Source organism: Austrofundulus limnaeus, unplaced genomic scaffold (genome assembly GCF_001266775.1).
Source record: "Austrofundulus limnaeus strain Quisiro unplaced genomic scaffold, Austrofundulus_limnaeus-1.0 Scaffold65, whole genome shotgun sequence".
Taxonomy (NCBI): domain Eukaryota; kingdom Metazoa; phylum Chordata; class Actinopteri; order Cyprinodontiformes; family Rivulidae; genus Austrofundulus; species Austrofundulus limnaeus.
In genome coordinates, this window is record NW_013952467.1 from 975255 (window position 1) to 987135 (window position 11881).

The 11881-nt window shown below is 39.1% G+C and overlaps 1 protein-coding gene across 1 annotated transcript in view; it reads left to right on the forward strand.

Annotated features, from left to right (window-relative positions):
• Positions 1 to 11881, forward strand: part of LOC106518702 (mitochondrial import inner membrane translocase subunit TIM16) — a 118004-nt gene that overhangs the window by 90495 nt on the left and 15628 nt on the right. The window lies entirely within an intron of this gene.

Here is an 11881-nt window from a genome sequence, read left to right on the forward strand (position 1 = left end):
ATCCTACAGTATTTTACAGTCTTTATTTTACAGTTAAAATATATGTTTATCAAATAAAGTCTAATGTTACAACTAATCAGGGATCCCTTCAACACAAAAACCTTAGATATACCATAATGTTATCAGACAAAACCGAGTTTTACTAAGAGCTAGTTTGCTGTCGCTGTGAAATCTTTAGGGGTTGGCCATCTCTTGGCTTTTTCCAAGAGTTTGAGTAACTTGTGTAAATAAATTTATATATAAACACCTCAGAGAAGAATAAGAAATATAGAGCCAAGTGTCCTTCTTCTCCCTAAAATCAACTAAAATCTGCAAACAAAATAGTCAAGGCAAACATTACAAAAGAGCTTTGTATATAATCCTAATGCATTCTTATTATATGTCACAAAAGTGTTGTTTAAGCCTCAGAAGATTGTGTAAACTCGTGAAAAGGTATCGTTGCATAACATGTCTTATTTAAGCAGTCTAAATGCACCTCTCCTATGTTTTATAATGATACACAGACTTTTTTCTTCTAAAGCTGTGTTTTACTTTAACTTGACAGTCACTGAGTAATTTGGCTCTAAACTGACCTGCCTGGTTAAACAAAAGAAGTTAAATGCAAACAATTGCATAGATAACGAGTGTGTGTGTCACAGTGCACTGATAAGCGTGACGTGAAGAGATTGATGGGAAGGTCTTGACATTAAGAAGAGGTCAAGTAGCTGATTAAATGAGAGAGATGAGATGAGGAGAGGCGCTCTGGTTTTTGCTGTGATTAGTATCGCCTGCCGCCAAAGACAAAAGGCGCTAACGGAGCTATTCCATATCGAGATAGCCACCACAGCTAATCAACGTTAGCCAACACAGAAATGATTCCAACTCAGTCAGTTTTACAGACATTAAGAGAAAACGTGATGCAGTCATAGCTCAACGCTTTGATTTTAGTTTGAAACTCCGTCCTGTAGTACGCACTCCTTCATGGGACAAGGCTCTTTTTATAGAAGTGTTCATATTTTAAGTGCTTCATTTGACTTATCTTGTGGTAATTTTGTGCAGCATGAGCACTACTATGTTTTTGTTTTTTTGTTGTTTTTTTTCCTTCAGATGAACGTGCATTAGAATTGTTCACAGCATGCCTCAAAGCTGCCTCGTCATGCACAGAAGGAGGAGTGCTGAGTGAGCCTGGATGTTGGTTTATAAATGTCTGCTCAGCACTGTGTTAGACTTTACTGAAAGAGGGGATTTCTGAGTGTAAATCAGTGTGGTAGAAAAACAAATACTGAAAACACATTGTTTCAGATAAAATAATTGCACGCCAGAAACCAAGACAATTCCGAATTGCAACATTTTAGAAAGCACTACAGCAGAACCAAACATCTTTACCAATATTTTTATGCGCTGTATGTGCAGTCACAAATGTGGCCTCTCCTCTAATCAGATATACAGAAGTATGGAAACAACGTGAATAAAAACGTGTGTTTTGGCATGTTTGGGGGCAGTAATCATACTGTATCTGGTTGAACTACTTGCGACTCATCAAGGCCGTGAAGTCTTCTGTAACAGTTTGCTTTCTCTTTCCCTAAAACTCCCCCAGATGTTGAATGATAGAGCAATCATCCAAACATTCTTATGAGGACACTTACTCTCTCTCTCTCTCTCACACACACACACACACACACACACACACACACACACACACACACACACACACACACACACACACACACACACGCACATCTAAGACATGCATAACTATTGTGATTTAAAGCCTTAATGTGATAGAGATCTTATCTTTGTCTTTGTCAGTTTCTCTCTGTTTCTTCCTCCCTGACCAGTTCTCAATAATAAATCTACTCTGCTCTGTGAGGTTTTCATTGGTTTTTGCTCTACTTATTGCTGCTTTGGTCATTAAAACAGTTGATTTAGTGTGGGTGTGTTGGTCCAACTCAGAGTCATGCTCTTTTAATCCTTTTTTTTAGCCTAGCACGAAGAAAAAAGGTGAGGAGGGGCTTAGTCCAAGAATATTAAAATCTTGAGAATTTTGGGTCAAGTTATTGGATGAAAATGTCAAATATGTTTATGTCTTTAACTTGAATAAGTGCCTTTATGCACTTTATTAACTGATCATCAAGATAGGACAGATGACAATCTTCCCAGCAAGTGGACCTCCCAACTAGTTCACGTCAAGGTCAGAGCATGAAGTCACCAGAAACAATTGCTACATCCCCAGGTTTGCAGGCCTCATGGAGCTTTTTAACTGTTGATTGTTATTACTGTACAGAAAGAAAGAAAAGAACTGAACAAGTAAAGTTTGTGCATCAACAGTTACCACCAGTAATTTTCTTTCTTCTAAACAGAACATAGCAAAGGGATTTTGGTTTTGTGTCTAAGCAAATAAGATAACTTTTAAACATGATGCACATCAGTAGATCTGATAGAAACCATACACAGGCTACAGCAGTGTTTTTAAACCCTGGTCCTCAAGGCACACTGTCCTGCTTGTTTTAGATGTTCCCCTGCTTCAACACAGCTGATTTAAATTGATAACTGATTAACAGGCTTTTGTTGAACATCTGAATCAGGTAGGGAAACAAGAGGTGAAAAATGAACAATAACCCTGTGTATTTTGTCATGTGTTTTTTTTTAATCAGATGTTCTATTTACCTAATTTCAAATCTGGTGAAAACAATACCTTTTTATTATGTTCTGACCTAAAAAAAAAAGTTGCTATAGCCTTTTTTCACATGAGTGTAGATGAAACTTTGTGCAAGTCTGTGTGTAGAACAGTTTCTCTGGAAACAATCTTTCCGTTCTTAAATGTTTACTGTTTTTAGAGATACAAAAGTTTAGTTTTTTTATTTTATTTTTTTACTGATTGAAGATTTTATTTTATCTAGTATGTTGTGAATTTTTGTTCTTGAGATTTAAAAGAAAAACGAGCAGAGGGAAGATAAAGTTTTTTGTTTGTTTTCGATGAACCAGGAAAGACAAGTTTGAACACAGTTGCATCTAGTAAGGTGTGTGTGTGTGTGTGTGTGTGTGTGCGTGCGTGCGTGCGTGCGTGCGTGTGTGTGTGTTACAAAGACATGAGTCAGATCCGGAGTCGGCCCCAGATAAACTCTGGTAACTGACTGATAAAGCAGAACTGGAAGACACAGAGGAATCAAAACGTGTGAATGCAGCTTGTTTAAAAGGTGCTCTGTGGAACGTAATGTTTGTGCAGCGCTGGTCAAACATTATGAAACAAACAAAATGAAGCTAAGCATCAGCGTGAAGCGTCTCGTTCATCAGAACGTTCATGCTGAGGCTTTGAAGAAAAATAAAGCAAACGTGAAACTGTTACGTCTTTGTCCGTAAATTACTGCGTTTATTGGTTTAGATCTCACTCGCTTAGGCAAACAGAACACCAAAAATGTTCTGAAAAGTTTGGTTTATGATATTAGCACTTTTAAACCAAGATTTCCATCATTTAATATAAATATAAAATTTCCACCATTTGGCTGTTTGACGGTTTCCCAAGGCAGTGAGTGATGCGTCAGGTTTAATATGACAGGGTTGTGTTTTTACAGTAAACTTCACCGTGTGGTTCAGTAAGGACAAAACAGTAACCGCTCAGCAAAAAGCAGACCAGCATGCATATCTAAATGACCTCATGAGAGACATGTTTTGATAATTCAAATCAGTGAACAGTGTGGTCTGATCGGGTAGATGGGGCAAGTCAAGGTTTGCCTTCTGATTAATCTTTTTACTGCATGACTCTGGATAGCAGAAAATAGGCAGCGTAATGATGATTGTGACAGATTTAGAGCCTGGTGTTTTTATTTTGTGGTTTAATTTTAAATGTACTGAAATTTGTCAAGGATGCTTTTAGAGACAACCCTTATGTACTTGGCAATGATTAAGTAGCACTGTAGCTGCTTCTTTGTGCTTTATTTGATAAATAAAACGCTCAGTACTGTATTCCATTCACATATGTAGAGGTTTCAGACTGTAGTTAGTTTGGATATATGGGGTCTGTTTTATCACTTCTGTCTTTCATTGTAAAGACACATTTCACTTTTTGATAGTCGCGACACAACTTTTTCACTTCCGATGCGATACCGATATTGCTGCCTTGAGTATTGGCTGATACCGATATCGACCCGATGCGATATCAGAACAGTTCCTACATACTTTTATTACTTTTTATGTAGTGTGGAAAAAGTCTTGATCAGGTCAGACAGTAAATAGTATGAGAGAGACTTGTCCCATTTAATCTTAATCAATGGGTTACATGTTTTTTTATTTAAACACAAAAATACTGTACAATTAAATACAATAAATAAATTCTAAAATGGAAGACCCTGAAAATGACCTCAATAAATCCAATAAAAACCAAATATACTTTTAAAGTGTAAAATAACAACTCAGGGTCACTTAGGGTATTTATGCTGGATCTAAACACTGAATAGAAATCCTAGCGGACTTCTGGATGGTTTGCTTGTATTGAATGCTTATATCGGTGATTTTAGGTACAGGCCGATATACATTTTTTGGCTAATATCGGACTGATATCCGATAATAATACAGGATTAGGACACCCCTACATTTTGACATCATTTTGTTTTATCAAAACATGTCATTAAAGCTTGTTTATGTCGTTTAATAACTGATGGGTCCAAACTTGCAGAAAAGGAAAAATTAAATTAGTAGTATCTGTATTGTGTTTTTGCAGATAATTTGCTGCCAAAAACATATAACTGCAATTATATTCATATCTTCTTCGACCTGTGTTCATGTATGCAATCAAAACAAGAACTGAACTTTGTGTTTGTAAAATCACAGAATAGGAGGTCTTTATTGTTTTGACCTTCACCCTTTTTTTCCGTTCGTTCTGCGCCATCATCTTCTCTCGTCTGACAGGAGCGGGTGCCCACAGTTCCCAGGACCCTCGATGACAGGTCATTTAATGGTCATTTAGCTGGGGGGCCACCGAGGTCAACGCGAAACGCATCTCTTCCAGGTCTCCTCGGTCATCAGCACTTCCCAGATACAGACATGCAGAGCAGACAACAGGGATACAAACCAAAACACACTCCAGCACTGCTGTTTATTTCCATCATTAGCCTCGAACCATCGCTCTTAAATGTGCATGTAAAGGAATTATGTTTCCCATCAGGACTTTTAACACCCTGACTTACTCTTACGGTTCCTGCATACCTTGATTTCCTTGTGCCCACCCACATTCTACAAAACTCCCAACTCCACTCAGACCTGAATGTCAGGGGAAGGGGCCCTCCTGCCAGTTTATGACCAGTGACCTGGCTGTTTTATAGCTGAGCCAGTCTGGACCAGTTTACCACACATTTAAAGCATCTTAGTTTGGGGGATACATGTAAGTACTTTTTTTGTCCAAGCCATGAATTTGTGTTACCTCTCAAATATCTCAAAAATAAGTAGAATCGTGTGTGTTTTGGATGGTGGTGTGTAAATATCTGTCAAACTAGCCTAAGCTTTGGTTTTCTTCCCTGTGTTTCCTCTGTGTGTTTTTTTAATGCCTGCATTATGTAAAGCAGATGCTCTGTCCATCATGTGGTCAGACAGCAGTCACTGTTCTAGCTTTTACATGGAAAGGGTCTTTTTTTTCTACACGAACATGTCAATGGCTCATTGTCTGGTTCTATGGACGGGTTAACCAAAATAACCGAGGATCTATGTGAGGAGGAAGCTACATAGATGACAGCTTATAATGAAGCATTACTCGGTTTCTTGAGGCCAGGAACAAACTAAGAGGTTTTCTGTCTGCTAGCTTCTGAGGGGGAGTTGTGAGACGGGTCAGTGCAGACCTGATGACGGGCCTAAGTTTAATTAAATTCTGCATGTGCGCCTGTGTGCCACTAGTTGCGCTCGTCTAAGTGTGCCGGTCAAAGGGGACCAGATGAAGTGTATAGAAGGGGTGGGGGGGCTCAGCAGCCCTTCAGAGACCGTGGCTCAGACTCGGCCACAGCTGGCCCCTCGACTGACAATCCCCTCTTTTCTTTGCCTCTCAGGAACGCAGTGCGTCAAACCTAATTCCCTTCTAATGAACTGGCTACTGAAGGTAGCTAGGCAAGCGGACCCAAAACACTTATTAAAAACACATAGTGGAAACAAAAAACTCACTCAGTGGGAAAAAAAAAAAACTTTTCCAGACTGAAGTACATTTCAGCTCACAAAGTGGACATTGTACAGCTTGTTTTAATTAGAATAAAGAAGTTTTTAAGGATCATATAAACACATAAAGTCAAATTTAGAAAAAATAAATAAAAACTTGGATTTTCAAATTTAATAAAATTTGCTTATTAACTACAAGCCCATGTAATCCATGACTTGTCATTTAGTTGTCAACTGACTGATTTCTGCCTTTTCCTCTTTCATTTAAGAGTCACCAAAAACTGCCACAGTGGGTTTATTGTTTCTTTAACTGGTAATAGTAAGTTAGACTTTTAGAGAGCCTTAACAGCTTTTGTTTTCTCTGGCGATTTGGTCATGTTTAGGCAGCTATAGCAGAAAAAGAGCATGTATTGTCTTGGAATGGGCAAATTCTGAACTGCATATTTGAGCTCTTTTTTGTCGCTGTGAAAAGAAACATTTGTACAAATTTAGACAATTTTTATTTATTTATTTATTTATTCATTTGGCTGTTCTCTTAGACAGGAATCACTGCAGTGAACAAACTGGCTCAGAGGATTTGACAATTGTTTCGTGATGGGTGCTTTTCTTGATACAACCTGCAGCCTCAGAATTACAAGGCTGCATCACTGACCACTGTGACAGTCTGTGAAAATGTTTATTTTTGTTGATTTTTTTAATGCATTTATTAATTTTGCTGACTTGCTTCCACTTAGAAGCGTTTTATGTTACAGCCGAGCCATATTTGCTTACATCATTTTTTTCTGTAACTTTTACTCACAAATGTCAATTAAGGAGATCTTTTTAATCTCACATTCCTTTAGAATAGAAACACTAACTTTGGAGTTTATTTCCTGGAGACAAGTTAGCAGTTCTGTGTTATTCTGTTAGTGATCCCATTCAATAACAGTGGATTACTCTGCTCCAGTCCTTCCATTGTGGAGATAATGTTAACACCTTTGGGCCTGCGGTGTAAATGAGGATAAGACCGTTAGCTGTGTCCAGCTCTTTCACACATGAATGATGGCTCAGAAAATTAAAGTGTGTGTTCTGTCCTAGGAAACACAAAGACAGGAAGAAGTAAAGGTTATCAGAAGAATAAATCAATGATCCGGTGGTCTTCATCAGATGGCGGGTCTAGAAATAACTTTAAGGTTTTATGGTTATTCTTTGAAAGGACAGCCGACGCTTCATCACCACAGCACATCGGCTAAATAAGTCGTCTTTGCTGTGTTGTCTAATAACCAGGTGATGAATGTGAAAATAACTTAGAGGTACAGTGTGTCTCTATATGGTCGCACTTTGAAGTTGGACCTACATCTCTTTAGCTGTAATAAAAATGACTAAAATGTTTTACGGCGTTATGCGGATTTGTTTTAACTCCAGTTTGTGGATACTCCCTTCTCATCCAATTAAAAACCTCCAAAAAGCAGAGTCTTTAGGATGAGCAGTGCAAGTTGATGATTGTCATTAGGTACGCTTTCCAGAAAGTAATGTCAGCCAGAGGATACATTTTAATAACTTTGGTTATGATTTGCTAAACTGATTTTTACTCGATCTTTTATTTGTGTAAGACACAATTGGTTGCTTGTGTTGATGCTGAACTGAAGTGCGTGTCAGAGTAGACAAACTCAAAATAAGCCTGGTAATATTATTATCAGTATAGAAACATGTTGGAACATAGTTGAAGGTGTGACTTTTCTCAAATACAGTGTTCCTAATATGCAAATATGACTGCAGTGTCACTATAAAAAAAATAGATTTAACCATTTTAGTAATGCCACTGATTAATTAAGCGAAAGATTTTTTTTTTCTAAATTGCCTTACTTGTGAGACCTGGATGTCATGATTTGGACCTTATTTTTTTTCTTTAAACAAAACAAAAAGGTGATATTTAGCAACATTCACAGTTTCAGAGCAGCTACATTTGTTTATCTGGAACTTAATATTTAATTCATGTTTTACTAAAAAAATGGCCAATTATGATTAGCATCTATAGTTACATTAAACTATTTTAAACTTAATTCTAGATAATCTTTTATTTCATATTTTGAAACATTAAAAGCTTTTTGGAAATAACATTTCAACTGCTGAAAAATAAATATTACAAAATGACAGTTGTTTTTTAATTTAAAGCACAACTTATTGTAGTGAAAAATATTTTTTTACGGATAAATTAGTGAGTTAAGACTTGCACAAGTCTTGCATCATGCTCATAAATATCCTTGTGATTTTGTGTAATTATCCACAGTTTAACTAGTTGGGTTACTGTTTATATTGTTTTAATTGCTATATTGTAAATCATATCGTCTGTCTAAAACAGGTCTTTCTTGAAAAGGAGTCACGTCTCTCAATGAGACTACCTGTATAAATAAAGGTTAAATGAAAATAAAACAGAGAGTTCCCATCACCACCAGCAGAAACACTTTGATAGTGGAATCAGCAGGGGTGATAAGGGGGTCTGATGGAGTTCACGGTTCAGCAGACCCTCCTCCCTCGGTGATAGTGCTGCACTCACTCTCACTGACGGGGGTTACGTAATCCAGAAACTGATAAAGAGAAGAGTGTGATGAAGAACCAAGTATTGAGAAGTAAATTAAAACCATAGATTGTAACTCTACACACAGACTATTTTAGATCAAAGCAAATGTTTGACATCATTTTTATTTTTTCGGACACGTTTCTTAAAGCCTGTCTTCTTTCTGTTCTTTCTGTTTTCTTGCTCACGACCTGTCATCTGGAGCTTATTGGGACGTGTCTTAGTCTGTGTTTTTATTAGTAAGGCCGGGCCAAGCTTAAGGTCATGATCTGATACAGCAGAGAAAAGTCCCTTTGACTGATACTGATCAGGTCGTAGCTCAACACTTTACCTTATACCACATACCTCAACAGGCTGCTTCCATTAGCTCCATCTACATTCATTATATGTATACATTACTGTATGTGTCTGATACAAGCTCAGATTAAAGTGTTGGTTTGTGTGCATTTTAATGAACACATATTCATACTGGAACATGTATGTGTGTGAAGACCTGAGGATTTTAGGTTTTTATTTTTTTGAGGAGGTGCAGATGAAAAACAAGTGCAGCTGAACTTCATTAACTTGTAAGAATTGCCCAGCTGCAGATGTCCAGTAATATTCACCTCATCTCTGTAAAAGTCTGTCGTCCACTTGTCCATTTTTCTGACGCTTCGTAAGTTTTTTTTCCTCCTCCCCGTCTCACACATTATTAAATGCCAACACATTCTCATAATCCCAATTTACCTGGTTTGTTTCAGACTCACACAAACACACACGCACACAAACACACACGCACACACGGGCAGCAGCGATAGAGCCGTCATATCTGCCGGTGCTGATGGCTGCTGTCACGAGCAGAAGGCCATTTATGATCTCGGTCGGGGTCTGTGCGAGGTGATGGCAGACGTGAAAGGAGCGCTCGCTCTGCTTTCTGTTTTGTAGAAACTCCGGGACGAGCGGAGGGGCGGTGACGGACGGAAACTGGGGAGGGGATTCTTGGATCGTCGTGTTGCTCTTTGCAGAGTGTTGGAAGGATCTGAAACATGTCGGGATATTAGAAGGCCTAAAGTGGGAAATGTTTCCACTTTTATCTTATTATTCATGTCAGCTTCTGATTTGTCACATATGGTGAAACTTTTTGTATAAAAGTTCTTATATAGCTGGATTAGTGTGTCAGGCTGGACCAGTTTCAACACTGTTTACAGCTTTTCCTGAATGAATTCGAAACCTTTTATTTTCCTTTCATAATCAGCCCATGTGACTAAGATCTGTGTAAAGAACCTACTCCCAGAATAAACCCTGTTTGTCTGCAACCTGCTGACGTTAAAAGCATGGACCCGCGCATCACTAGACAGCATCATTAGCCCCCCGTGTGCGAGTGTGCACATGCATGCGTACATGTGTTTTACTGTGTGGGAAAGCAGGTCGGAGGTGAGGCGGAGCGTGAAAACAACAGTAAACAGAGGCCACTACCAGTCATTAAGCTCTGCTCGTATTATGTGGCTGTTTGACCTGCTGTCCGTTTACTGTGAGAAAACCGGAGATAAGGCCTCGGAGAACGCTGAGGCAGTTCTGGAGAACTAATTTGGATCGGAGGCGTAGCGAGAGCTCCGGGCCGAGGTAAGGTGGAGAAGGATGAAGGATGGAGGAGGAGGAGAGCGGTGTGGGAATGGAGGTGTTCAGGGGATCCCTGTGGACTGAACGGACATGGGAACACAGACTGGACCTAACGAAGCGTGGCTGCCCCTCGCTGACTTCACAAGCCTGAGGGAAGGAGTGGGAGGGGGGGTTGAGTTGAGGCTGAGGTCTGATACAATCTCAGTTTTTAATTGATTTCTCACCTGGTGGAAGCCAAAAAAAGAGTTAAAGTAGAAGAAGTGATAAAATTCTGGCTTTTTTCAGCTTATTTTAGTCAATTCACTTAAAGGGCCAGTATTATGTGTTTTTCAGGCATATATTTAAATACTATACCATAATAAAGTATCTATGTCACCTTTAGTTGATATTAAAATGCAGTTTTTATGTTTAAATAGAAAATAAACTTATCTTTTCATCACTTCCTCTTCTAAACGCCTTGAAATTGGCCTCTGTCTCTTTAAGAACKGCCTTCCGCTTCTGTCCCGTCCATTTCGGTGGGAGGCTCTCTCGCATGGGGGGGTCAGGAATGCGCTATAATGCAGTTTGCTTGGCATCTGAAAACACATTTCCTCAAAAGTATTTTGAATCTGAAAAGAGCTTCACTGAGTGAGAAATAGTGTTAAGAGCAGCAGACAGTTTAAGTTTCACTTTCACTTTCACTTTGCTCTGTTACTGCCGAGAGCTTGCTGGAGTCATGGGCGGGGTGCGTGGGGTGTGGGGTGGGGAGGTGTGCTCCGTGATGAGGAAGCTCAGCTTAAAGACACGTCCCAGAGGCGTTTCTGGTCCCCACCTGTCGTTTTGCTCCTCAGCATGGCTGTCTAAAAATGCTGCAGGATTAATATGCATGAATGAGTCAGAGCAAGGCTTTGGGCATGATTTTTATGAGAGTATAACATTATAACATGATATAAAACTCAAAAAAGTTGATTTTACATGATATTGCCCCTTTAAAAATCGCCCAGCCCTGTCTTGTTGTGACAGGGTGTTATTAGCAAAGTGCTTAAAGGTATCATTTAAAATATGTCCTCTGCTTAGTAATCTGCTGTAAGCACAACACAGGTTCATTCCTTGAGTTTATGAGCCGTTTTATGTCCGAATGATTCATCATTCAGACTTTTTCTTAGATGCCTTTTAACAAACAAAAGACATTCCTCTGAAAAAAGCTTGCACACTGATAATATCGGATTTCTTGTCCCCGAGAACAGGATGCAATCTGAGACGATGACAGACACAAAGTTTTCGTTTCAAGTTATGCAGATAAAGCGATGACAAGTTAGACTTGTGATTTTTAACTTTACCGTGACATCATCCGCTCACAGCTAACTCTCCTGTGTCGGTGTGTGCAGTGAGCATCGTACCCAAGCGGACTCTGTCATTATGATGTCGTAGTTGGAGCATTACATCAGCCTGTCAGTCTCGAGCGGCGTTCTCCTGAAATAGAAGCATGACTCGAGGTCATCATCGTGAGCCAATCACTAGAAGTGCCACCCTTCACATCATTCAGCCTCTTTTATCCCTTCTGTTGTTTTTATCCCGTCTGTGCCCGGCCCTGGAAGACACACACACACACACACACACACACACACACAC